This window comes from Camelina sativa, chromosome 19 (genome assembly GCF_000633955.1).
Source record: "Camelina sativa cultivar DH55 chromosome 19, Cs, whole genome shotgun sequence".
In the NCBI taxonomy this organism is placed as follows: domain Eukaryota; kingdom Viridiplantae; phylum Streptophyta; class Magnoliopsida; order Brassicales; family Brassicaceae; genus Camelina; species Camelina sativa.
Genome location: NC_025703.1, coordinates 13,712,337 through 13,724,559, shown reverse-complemented (window position 1 = coordinate 13,724,559; position 12,223 = coordinate 13,712,337). Strand labels below are relative to the sequence as shown.

Sequence of the window (12,223 nt, the reverse complement as noted above, 5' to 3'; positions counted from 1 at the left end):
ATACTTTCAGAAAGTTATTATTGATAAGGTGAGCAAAACAAAGCATACACTTCAACCTAAACATGTAGATGAATCTCAAATGTGAAATTTCAAAATAAAAAATAAAGAGAGTGGCTAAACAGTCTTAAAAGAGTAGCTAAATCAGGTGTTAGTTGCAAAGTCTTCAGATATATGTCACAATATAGTCGCAATTTGTGACTACTTTGTTACTTGTTAGGGGTAAAAAATGTGGACGCAAATAAGTCCTCAATATACGACGTTTTTGCGACCATCCTTACCGACCATAGAGTTGGTCACAGAGTAGTCGCAAAATTGTGACCATTATGAGACGAATTTGTTTTCGACACAAAATAGTCCTAATGTAGTCGCTTATTTGAGACTCTTTTATGACGTTTATGTTCCGTCGTTAATAAGCGACGTTTTACTCTCCAATTTTTTCGTAGTCGCTTAGTCGTCACAAATTAGTCTCAAAAACGTCGCTATATTTTGCGACTGAATAAGTAGTCACAAACTGTAGTCCCAAAATACAGGTTTTTTTGTAGTGTTCTTAGCCGGGAATCTTTAGGATCTGCATTAAGACAGAACGAATAAGCTGAGTATGAGATTTGATTGCATAAGTTCAAGAGATTGATTACAATCATTTACACAAACGTACCAGCGAAAAAGATTGGAGCTGAAACTGGAGCACCAGTTCTATGGGAAATGTAAAATAAGGTGTAAAAATGTGGTAGGAGTTGGTAACGCCTCATCAATGCGGCGCGACAGAATTCCTCACACTGATAAAAGTACTACATTTCAAAAGTGACATAAAAAATCACAAAATATGAATGGTTGACTTTTTTTTGTTTTTTTGGTCAAAAAAGAATGGTTGACTTTCTTTAAGACTGCAAATTTATAAGTTATCTTTCTTATTTTGGTGATTAAAAAATTGTTTTAATGATGGCTCTTACAAGATTTGAAAGCAGAAAAATACCTCTTCTCCGAATGACCACGGCTCATGATCATCTTGGCCACCTCAGAATGGCCACGACAAAATGGAAACATAGCTCCAATGCCCATCCAACATCCAAATAGCCGCGGAGTTGCATTACCACCAAAGCCACCGATATCTGGCCCTGATAAGGGCTGACCACTAAGCCCCTAAATGCAATTTAATTAATTATATTGTGTTACAGTTAAAAAGGTGTTGAAATTTATTATGGTATGAGCAAGAAAGTAGATTAACATCATGCTTTTTCTTTATTAAGGATGTAGCAAACACCTAAAATACTTACCAGCTGAAGAACCATGGATATAGACATATGTAGATGCTCCCAGTTTGAAAGGTTATCACCTGTCCAAGTCGCAGCATATCTCTGGCTACCTATGAATCCAGCCCTTGTAAATACAAAACGTCGCTTATTCTTATCAGCTAGCTCCATCCCTTCATAAGTTGACCTTCCCATCAGTGACCCGTAGACCTAGACAGCGAAAAACTTGACAGAGCTAAGTTGAAGTGCCTATCAACGTACACAAAGACAGCTACTACAGGTAAAAAAATGTTTTATATATTCGTTAGGCAAATGCATTTATTTTCAGAGACCTACGAAGTTTCCATGTTTTTTTCTTAGATCAAAGGTAGGTCCTTAGCCTCATCTTATTTAATTTACCTAGAGACCCCTCAACATATACATTCATAATAGACTTAGGATCAAAAAAAGAAAACCATAAAGAGACAGGCAATAGTACTATGTATACATACACAATACCACGCTAGTACGGTGATAATCCATAAAGCCAAGAACCCACTGCATACTTATCTAACATTAGATATGCTAGAGAAAATGTGAGATTAGAGTACAACAAGAAAGTTACATTGTGGTAGTGTGAGTGGTTCTGAACGCCTCAAAGCTCATCATCTCCATTATGAATATTGTTCTCGGGCATCGTCTTTGTAACGGTCTGGGCATTGGAAAATAAATACACATGAAAAGTTGGATAAAGATGCTACCTATAAAAAACAAAAGATAATAGCAAAGTAGACCAAATTACGTTGAATACTGCTGGCTCATTCATATCGTTCCATATACCATCAACACCGTTTGACATAAAGTCCTTAATCAAATTAGCCCACCAAGAGCGAGCTTCAGAGTTTGTATAGTCAGGGAAACGCAAAGCCCCGGCCATACTTCACCTAATGAAACCAAACATAAATATCCAAAAATTTTGCATACATATCAAAATAACATAACAAGACGGCATAACAATCAATAAATTAAAGTAATATATACCAATAAATGGCTTCCCGTCTGCTTGTCTAACCTAAACATTATTTTTACTTCCGCTATCGTAAGCAGAATAACCTTCCTCCTGCTTTATCCCAGGGTCAAGCATCCAGACCACTTTGAAACCATTATTATGGAGATATTTTGCCAAAGCACTAGGATCCGGGAAACGCTCCCGAACATAGTATTTCATAAATTTCTTATAATGTCCAGACCTAAAACTTGTAAAATTTAGTCTACGTAAAGCATCGTAAGCACTGATAAATTTCTACTTACTGATCTAACGAATAAACATTCATGCCTTATCAAATGTGAAACAACGCAAGCCATTCATGTAGTCTATATCCATCCATATCACGTCAGAAGGAATCTTCTTATCACAAAATGTTTGAGCTATCTGTAATCATCAAGGTAACTTATCATAAAGATGCATTCCTCTCTTTAGCTTCACTAAAGAGCCAGAATACTATGGACAAAAACACTGACCTCCGTTACTCTCTTGTCAGACATATAACTAAAACGGCATTGGTGGTAGCCTAAGGCCCACCTTGGAGGCATAAAGACAGTTCCTGTTATGTAGACAATATAACTTAATTAAACAACAAATAGTATTAACCAAGGAAAAGTGAAAGAAGAGAAAAAAAGTAAAGACGAAACACTAGTTTCAAACCATACAACTTGCATAAACAATGATCTTTTTTTTCAAAAAACCAAAGAAACACAAATAAGAAATTACCAATGGCATGCGACAAGGACTCCAAGACAGCAATAGGTAAGGAGAATGGACCAAAGGTGATTATCGGATATGATGTAGGGGCGATAATACTTATGATTCCCTCTATCCTTAGATCAATCTAGACAAGAAACTATATATCAATACAATGAAAAAGATAGATATAGGTCCATAAAAATTGAATGAGTACACGAGCTACAATAATCATATATATACCTCACACTTTCGTGTTGTATCAGCAAGAACCCCTAGTGTTTCTCCAGTTGGAAGAACTACTAGTACCCATGGATGTGACTGGTACAGTGGAGTGGTTCCAGGGCCATATCCCCATGCATCAGTGTTCCATGTAAAAACCTGAACATTGTACTCACCAAATTAATTTCTAAGTGAATGACTCACCCGTATCCCTGTTCTTTCCAACTGGCCACTAACTTCTCCCGTCCCATAAAACGATGTGCCCGGATAAAACTGCATCACAACTCACAAGTTAGCATTAAGACTTAGTAGTGACAACCTTTTTCTCATGGATCATGTCAAAATTGACATTGTAAGACCAGTTTGAGAAGAAGAAAAGAAATACAAACGCTAACCTCAAAAGTGACAACTTGTTGCTCCTTAATACAATCACACGTCGGAATATATGCTGGAACATTTTGAGATACAATAGGCACTTCCCTGTCTTTGCTGTTCTTAAATGAAACACAAGGGAATGCGGCTTCCTTATGCTCCACGGAACAGTCAAACCGGAACTCCGTGTTCCAAGATTGGCTCATAAATCATATCGGTTGGAGCCATATCTATATATAGTTTCCGAGTTATCTGCACATTATGGTCATCATAACTAGTAATTACTCCTTGTATAACCCTTTTGTTCTGATGACATTTGTCCAAGCAAATAGGGCCATAAAGAAACAACTAATCTCCATCTAAATTTTAAATGCTATACTAAAACTTATTTACCATCATTCAAACTTCAAGGCAAGGTTCTAGATATATTGTCATCTAAACCTGACCAAAATAGCAAAGCAACACACCCGCAGATTAATTTGTAATGAAAATATTTCAGTACAAATTAATCTTTAAAACTTTTCTATTTTTATTAAATTTTTTAAATATATATATATATATATATATTCTGACATTTAAAAGAGAAAAGAGTACAACACTTTGATAAATTTGTATATTGATTTTGACAGAAATTTTTGTTTCTAAATAATACACGAGTTTGTTGGTTCTTTTGGAAAATACATGAACAAAACACATGTAGTTCAACTTAATATTAGTACCTTTTTTTTAATATTAATCAGTTTCAACGTTAACAAAAGTCATATAAACGTATGATACTATGAATAGTTAACAAAATAAATAAATAGAAACGAAAAGAATATTATCTTAACGCTAAACATTCTTTTTATTGACCACTATATAAGCACTAACATAAATGTCCAACCGCGACGTCGTTTACGGTGGACATTGTTTGTTTATATGTGTAGCGAATATATAACAACGTTGTGTAGATGAAATCTGCTTTCGAGGCAGATGGAAACAAAATCAGAAAATGTTGTATTAGCACTAGAAAACGTTCCACGAGGACCACAAACCTATAAATATATTATTAGCATAGAAAAATGTTCCACGAGAAACCACGACGTAACAATTAATAAGTTATGTAAAAAAAAATAATAATAAGTCATGTAAAAGTAAGTTATTGGCTATTAAGGCATGTATGAATGAGTTGAATTTTCGATTTTACGAGATGAGTGGCAACCACACTTGATGGGAAGTTCAAAGACAAGAGTTTTAAAACTCGAAACGAAACTGTGTATTTCTCAAAAACAAAAGATGTTGACTACTTTAGACAGCCCTTAGTCAAACCAAGCTCACATATCCGATTATTTTATGTAACGAAATATGCAATACACAAATACAACATAATGTCCAGCAGCCAGAAATAAAACCTCCTAGTGACTCACTAGCAACCTATTACACAACAGGATTACTATATACATATATTGGTTTTTCACTGTTCTACAAAGACTACTATAGTTATGTAACCATACAAATATATCATAGCCCCTTGACTACTATACAGTTGCAATCCTCTCTTTTTAGCTTCACTAATAAACAGCCAGAATAATGAACAAAAACACTGACCAAGATAACGAAATTTGGTAGAGTTATACCCAGGTTTTTCATCGTGATTCTCCTTTTTACAGAAGTGGATTTGGGTTTAAACTCTATGAGTTATTGGCAGTTTCATGAGACACGTTCTCTTAGTCGCGAATTGAGACCAGCGAGTGTTGGAGGCTTGATTTCGGGTTCGTCTGAGATCTGATCGTCACGAGATTTTGTGGGAAGGTTCAGGACTTCATCGAAGGGATTGGAATGTTAACAATTCTTTTTTTGTTCCATGGTTTCATCTTTGAGATGCTTGTTTTCTGTTTTCCAGGCAGTTCGGTTTCAAGGGTGGTTTGTTGTTTTGTTTGGTTGTAGGAGCGAGTCTGATTGTTGTTGGCAAGTGGAGAACTTCTCTTTTGAGTTTTATTTTTTATTCGTGAATCACCTTGTTGAGGTGAGTGTGTGACCATGAGCTTATCTAAGTGATTGGGTAGTATGACTTGTTTTGTGTGATGATGTGTAGGTGTGGTGAATGTGTTATTGGGTGTTCTATTTAGGGGTGGGCGTTCGGGTACCTTTTCGGGTTTTGGGTCGGGTATTTCGTGTTTTCGGGTTTAGAAACATAAGACTCATTCGGATATTTTAGATTTCGGGTCGGGTTCGGGTAAACACCCATCAGGTTTAGGTATTTTCGGGTTTCACCCAAAGTCTCAAATTATATTTCGGGTTCAGATCGGAGTTGTAATTTTTTAATCCAAACCAAAGTAAAAGAACCAGAAATCAATCCAATTTCATTAAAAATGATTATAATCATAAAAAAAAATTAAAAAAACAAAGTTATCAAACCAAATTGAATTCATGAAAAGAAAAGGACAATTCTAAATAACAAAATACCAAATTCACAAGCCGATAATTTTTGACTTCTTAAAACATCAAACGACATCAAATTCAAAGTTAAACCTATATAATCTATCCAAATTAACATATGAAATTGACATATTTAAAAATGAAAACTAATTTATCTTGTAAGTTATAATAGTGATTATAAAATTACTTTTGAAACTTGTAAATTAACTCAACCTATTGTTAAATATATATAACTTTGGTTAGTTTCGGATATTTGTTCGGGTGTTCGGATATATCCAATCGGGTTCGGGTACCCATTTCATTTACTAAAAACATCCAATTGGATATTTTTAAAGTTTGGATTCGGGTTTGGATCGGGTATTTTTAATTGGGTTCGGGTTAAATTTTCGGGTTTGGATATTTTGCCCAGCCCTAATTCTATTTAATGGCTGGTTTTTATGTTTTATTTATGGTTGTACTCTTGATTTGCTTATGTGTATAGCTCATAGATGGAAGGATCGTCTCACTGAGTATTTATGGTAATACTCACGCATCTCATTGTGTTTGTAGTGCAGGTAAAGGCAAAGTGTGAGCGTGTGATCATGACAATGAAAAAGAGGCTGTTCTAGAGATTTGGTTTCAGCTAGGTTGCTAGAATTGGAATGTTGATCTTCTAACTATTGTTTAAGTTGCTAGTTAATTATTAGTTTCTGATTTTAGTTAATTGTTGGTTTATTGGTTTATTATTATTAGTATTTTTTTGTGCTTATTTTAATTTTTGTGATTTGAGTTTCTGAATATTTAAATAAATATGATAGAATATTTATTTATTAATTGTTATTAAAAATAAACAGGTCCGTCGTTTTATAACTAAAACGACGTTGGTGGTAGCCTAAGGCCCACTTTGGAGGCATAAAAACGGTTCGTGATAAGTAAGCGAAAGAGACAACTAAAGTAAACACGAAACACCATACAAAGTGCATAAACATCGTTTCTACCGAGGTTAATTCCGAAGAGTAGCATGTCACTTTTAGTCATCCAAAAAGAAGTACAAAGAAGTTACCTATGGCATGTGACAAGGGCTCCAAGACAGCAGTGGGTGAGGAGAATGGACCAATTCTATGATTTTTGGCAAAAAGCCTAGAGGTCGTTGGTTTGAGTGACTTTTGGTACGAGACCATATAACATGCTCTGGTCTAAGACCTCCGAATCATAAGAATATCACTTGATTTAATATGTCTCTCAAAACACACTTAACAGAATCTCTTTAACACCAACTTGTAAACCGAAAAACCTTTTACATTGACGGCTTTCTTAGATCTAGGAGTCTTTGTAAAGCTTTTGTTGCAAAGAATCCAGTGACAGCTTGTTGCAACGAGTTATATGTTTATTCATGTGTTTTCCAAGACAGTTTTGTATTAAGTAAATTGGGACATGTGAACAATTAAAATGATTCAAAAATCTCCCAAGACTAGTTCAAACCTAACATTAAAATTGGCTTTTAAATCGAATCCATCATCTGAAAAATATAAATATTACAAAAGATCAAAATACTCAACAAACCAAACTATAGATGCGTTCTTAGATTGTTAAGATTGATTGATTCATCCTTTGATCAATGGAGAACTCCTCTCCTTCTGCTAATTTTCTTCTGCCAATTTTAGATCCATCCAAGAGATGTGTCAAATTTTTCCGGTTCTAGAATGAAGCTCTTTAAATCTTCTCTAAAAAGCATCAATTCCATGAAGCTCCGCCACCGATTACATGCATATTTGGTGTAATTCTTTTCTTTGCTCTCATGATATGAGCAATTTAATTTCTTTATATTTTTGATTACAATCTTTTATTTTAACTAATGACATGAAGTAAATAACACAAAAAACTAAAAAGTTTATTTTTGTTTTATTTTTTTAAACTATAATAACATGATTGTAAATAACAGTTTGACCTAAAACTTTAACATTTTTTAAAAATTATATATATTATTTAAGTAAAAATTTGGTTGCAAGTGTTGTTTGACTTTGAATAATTTTCTCTAATTAAAAATTCCCGAAATTCATGTGAAAAATAGTAAGTAATTTCCTTGTTGGAAAACTTTGAGAAATAATTCTCGACAAATGTTATTTACTTACTTGCACATATATTAAAAATAAATAAGAAATGAAAATGTTTAATAAAAGTATTTTTTTTTTTTAGTTTTCTGAGAAACGTTTACTGTTCCTCTATTGTAGATGGTGTAGGTAAACTGGGCTGCATTAATACTGTTTAAACATAATAGATGAGGATGACCACCAAAATTACATTATAAATTTATAATTGGTCAATATGAAACACATAGGAGCCTTCATATTAATATACAAAAGTATTTTGAACCGTTGATAAATTTAAAATTTGAATGTTATTGATAAATTTTGGTTAATTTTAAAAGGAACTTTAGATATATGTTTTGGAATACATTATTAAAAAACCAAAATCATAATAAAACGAGAAATAAGTATATATTTACGTAATCGGTAAGAAAATCAATATGATAAATAACCTCATAATATATATTCATCTAGTTCGTCATTTATCTAAAATACTTTTAGCTCACTTACTTGGTGTTAGGTAGGCATGCTCACGGTTACGGTTATTACGGTTATGATTGATTGATTAATCACCAGTTACGACTAGATATTTTTTAACTTTAATCTTAACCGTCTAATAAACAGTTAAACGGTTATAGTTAAATATGATTCCGGTTAGATACGGTTATTAGATAATATGATACAGCTGATATTAAATAATTAATTATTGATATATTTATTATTTTATAAAAATAGTTAATGCTTGAATTTTATGGTTTATCTATGCGGTTAACCAACAATTTTGATATGGTTATGATTAATATAATTTAACCATAGATTTACGGTTAACAGTTACGGTTTTTAACCGTTTTATAAGATTACGGTCTGGTTATGGTTTAGATACGATCCAAAATACGGTAAAGGTTTAGTTTTGGTCATTATGTTACTTGACAGTTTTTTTTCCTTTTATAATTAGCATATTGTTTTTTTTACCTTTTTATTAACTTAGCATATTATCTAAAATATAGTTTTTCCTAATTAATAATATGTCTTTAATTTTCCCATAAAAAAAAATATAAATTCAACTTTCACCAGATTCCACTTAAACAAGGGTGTGTCTACTAATGTATTGTAATTTTATATATGGTGTATCAAATGTAATAGTTCATCCACATGTATTTTGTATTTTGGTTTGTAGATAAATTTTGATTACTTCTTTTATGTATATAACTAAATTATCAAAGATGTTTGCCAAATGTTTCTGGCGCATTTGTTATCATGATTTGTTTTTTTTTAAAAAAACTTTTTTAACATTTTGTAAACCTGTGATTATTTTGATTTGAGTGATATGTTATCTATGAATAAAGGAAAAAAATTGTAAGGTGGAGAATAAAGGAAAATGGAATATAAGAGACAGTTAGAATTTTATTGTGTTCGGTCATTATCTCAAATCAAAAAATTATTTGTGCCTGACATCTGTTTTATATTCTGAAGCTGAAGGTTTATACTATATTACATCATATCGCCCTATAGTTTACAACTTATAAATAATGAAAAAATGTTTTGCGAAAATCCAAAATAAAAAAGGTTGAGAAACGTCTAAACAAAGCGTACGTTTTGTGTATGTGTAATGGTGTAAATGCAAGATAAATCATCTAATATTTGAATTCTATTATTTTATATTTAAAATTTTGATTCATTTTGTACATAATCCCATCAAAAAGTAAACGTTTCATAAATACAAAAGAAAGGATCTATTATTTCCATTACACGCCAGAATTTCAGGGTGACAAACTCAAACAACTATAAACAAAGATTTGATCGACACTTTTGATAGAAGATGAATAAAAACTCTTATCCACTTTCACTGTGTGTTACAATGATAGACGTTTAAAGATGGTCGACAAGGACTACCATATCATTATCTTCAATGAAACGGTTATTGATAATTCAGAAGTAATCTCCACTAATACTTCATTGATTATCAAAGTATCGACAAAGGTTTAGAAGGATGTCATGTTGTGAAAATTCTTTCGGGTGGTGACTAGAACTTACAGAACCTGAATCAATGAAGTGATTAGCGGACATCAATTCTGAATTATCAATAACAGTTCTATTGAAAATAATGATATGGTAGTCGGTCCACTATATTTAAACGTTTATTATTGTACCACACAGAGAAAGTGGATAAGATTTTCCATTCATCTTCATTAGTTTGATTATCAAAAGTGATGATCAAATCCTTTGTTTATAGTTTCTTGAATCTTGTCACCCTACAAATTAAAAGAGAAAGATATGGATTAGTTCAAACAAATGAGTTTGTTAAATATTTTTTGCCAAATAGAAAGGAATTTGATATGAAATATGAACCATATTGGTTTAAGAACTTACAAAAACATCACACAAAGTCAGTTCTAACGTGTCATCAACTTCATCAACTTTCCTCCACTTTCTAAGGACTGATCTCATGAATGAAGATCTTTCACTCTGTGGAAGTGAACAATTTCTTGGAATTGCTATGGTGTATATAGAATAAGCTAATATAGGAGATATATAATTGTGATCATAATTATGTTTGATTTTATAGGCAAAATGACAATAGAATATATGCTATTAGAATATATGATATTGAAAACATCTTCTTGTACTTAGATCTTTTCCTTTTACTATCTTATATAACCATATTATTTGGTGAAGATTACAATGAAGTTTATTTGAGATTTATCATCTTAGTGTAATATAGTAATCGAGCTAAATTTGAAATGTGTGATTTTTTTTTAATTGAATGAAACTTGTAGAAAGGAAGATTAAATAAATAGAGTAATGTTCATTACAACCCTTGAAAAGAGCTTTAGATTAACTCAAACTATAACATAGTGAATTTATTTTTTGATAAACCATTCTGAGACAACTTCACGGTTAAATGTGTTAGAGCTAGATGAAGTTCCGGAAAGTGATTGTTGGAACCGTATAAGTGAAGATAAAACACAGAAAAAGAACACATATAAATTTGTAAAGACGGTAAACAAATCTTTAAAACATCTATTAAAAAATGGGATCTATTAAAAAATGGCGGTGGGCGTAAAATTAATGAAATCGTTGCATCAATTTAATATTGCTATTAAATAGTTTCAAAATGAGTTTTCATACGGTCAATTAAAACTCATGTTTAAAAAATCTCCGCCTACGATTACACTCCGTAAAATCACTAGGCCCACCCTCTCCGCCTTGATTAATAACTAATTCCTGCCTAGCATTGATTATCTAATTATGTCTGACTAATTTGATAATAACTCATCTAATCCGATTACTTCCCTCTTAGTTTTTTGTATACCGATTATTTTTGAAGCCAAATATAAATCAAATATTTTTTTTTGTTATTTTAGACATTTAAATTAAGAGTTTGTGATGTTTTAAGATAAACTAATGTATAAATTTATAATAAAAATCATAAAATTTTATTTTTAAATTATGTGTTTATGTGTTTATCATAATATTAAATACAATATTATATTTTTTTTTTTTTTTTTTTTTTCTTTTAACATAAATAAAATTATACACATATATAGTACTATATATTTTATTTTATTATTAATTCTATAAAATAAACCTAAAACTAGTCATTGATTAATTCTCTTATAATCTTTGTTTTTTTCACTAGGCGCTAGGTCCACCCCGACCGTCCGATTAGCTCCTAGATATTTGTAAAACATGGATTAAAACCATGAACCTAACAAAGAAGTAAAAGCATAAAAATTAAAATTAAAATTAAAATTTAATTGTCATCTACTAAGAATCAGTTCTTTTTCTGAACAAAAGAATCCACATGGAGCCTCCACATGCTTAAAAGTTAAAACTTTAACAGTAACCAATAATTTTGAGATTATTCCATCATCAAGATAAGCTCTTAATTATCACTGATAAACATTTACGACAAATATTATATTAACTTCTATGAAGTCATAGAAAATAGTTGAAATATGGGATTTGGTTTTTACTAGTAATTTGGTTGAAATAACTCTTAGATGAAAAAAATCCAAATAAAATATGACACAAAGAATTGTTTAATTCAATATTAGAAACAAACACAAGGAATATAAAACAAATACTAGACAACAGGAATTTTTTGATTCGAGATTAAAATATTCTTATTCTCCACTTATTGTCCATTCATAAAAATCGAATACAAAAAAAAA

General features: G+C 31.5%; 1 long non-coding RNA gene across 1 annotated transcript; it reads right to left on the bottom strand.

Annotated features, from left to right (window-relative positions):
- LOC104766281 lies at positions 9,679 to 10,594 on the bottom strand. The gene is made up of 2 exons (XR_763981.1): positions 10,419 to 10,594; positions 9,679 to 10,300 (listed from the first exon to the last, which is right to left on the bottom strand). It is a non-coding gene; the product is annotated as an uncharacterized LOC104766281 (long non-coding RNA).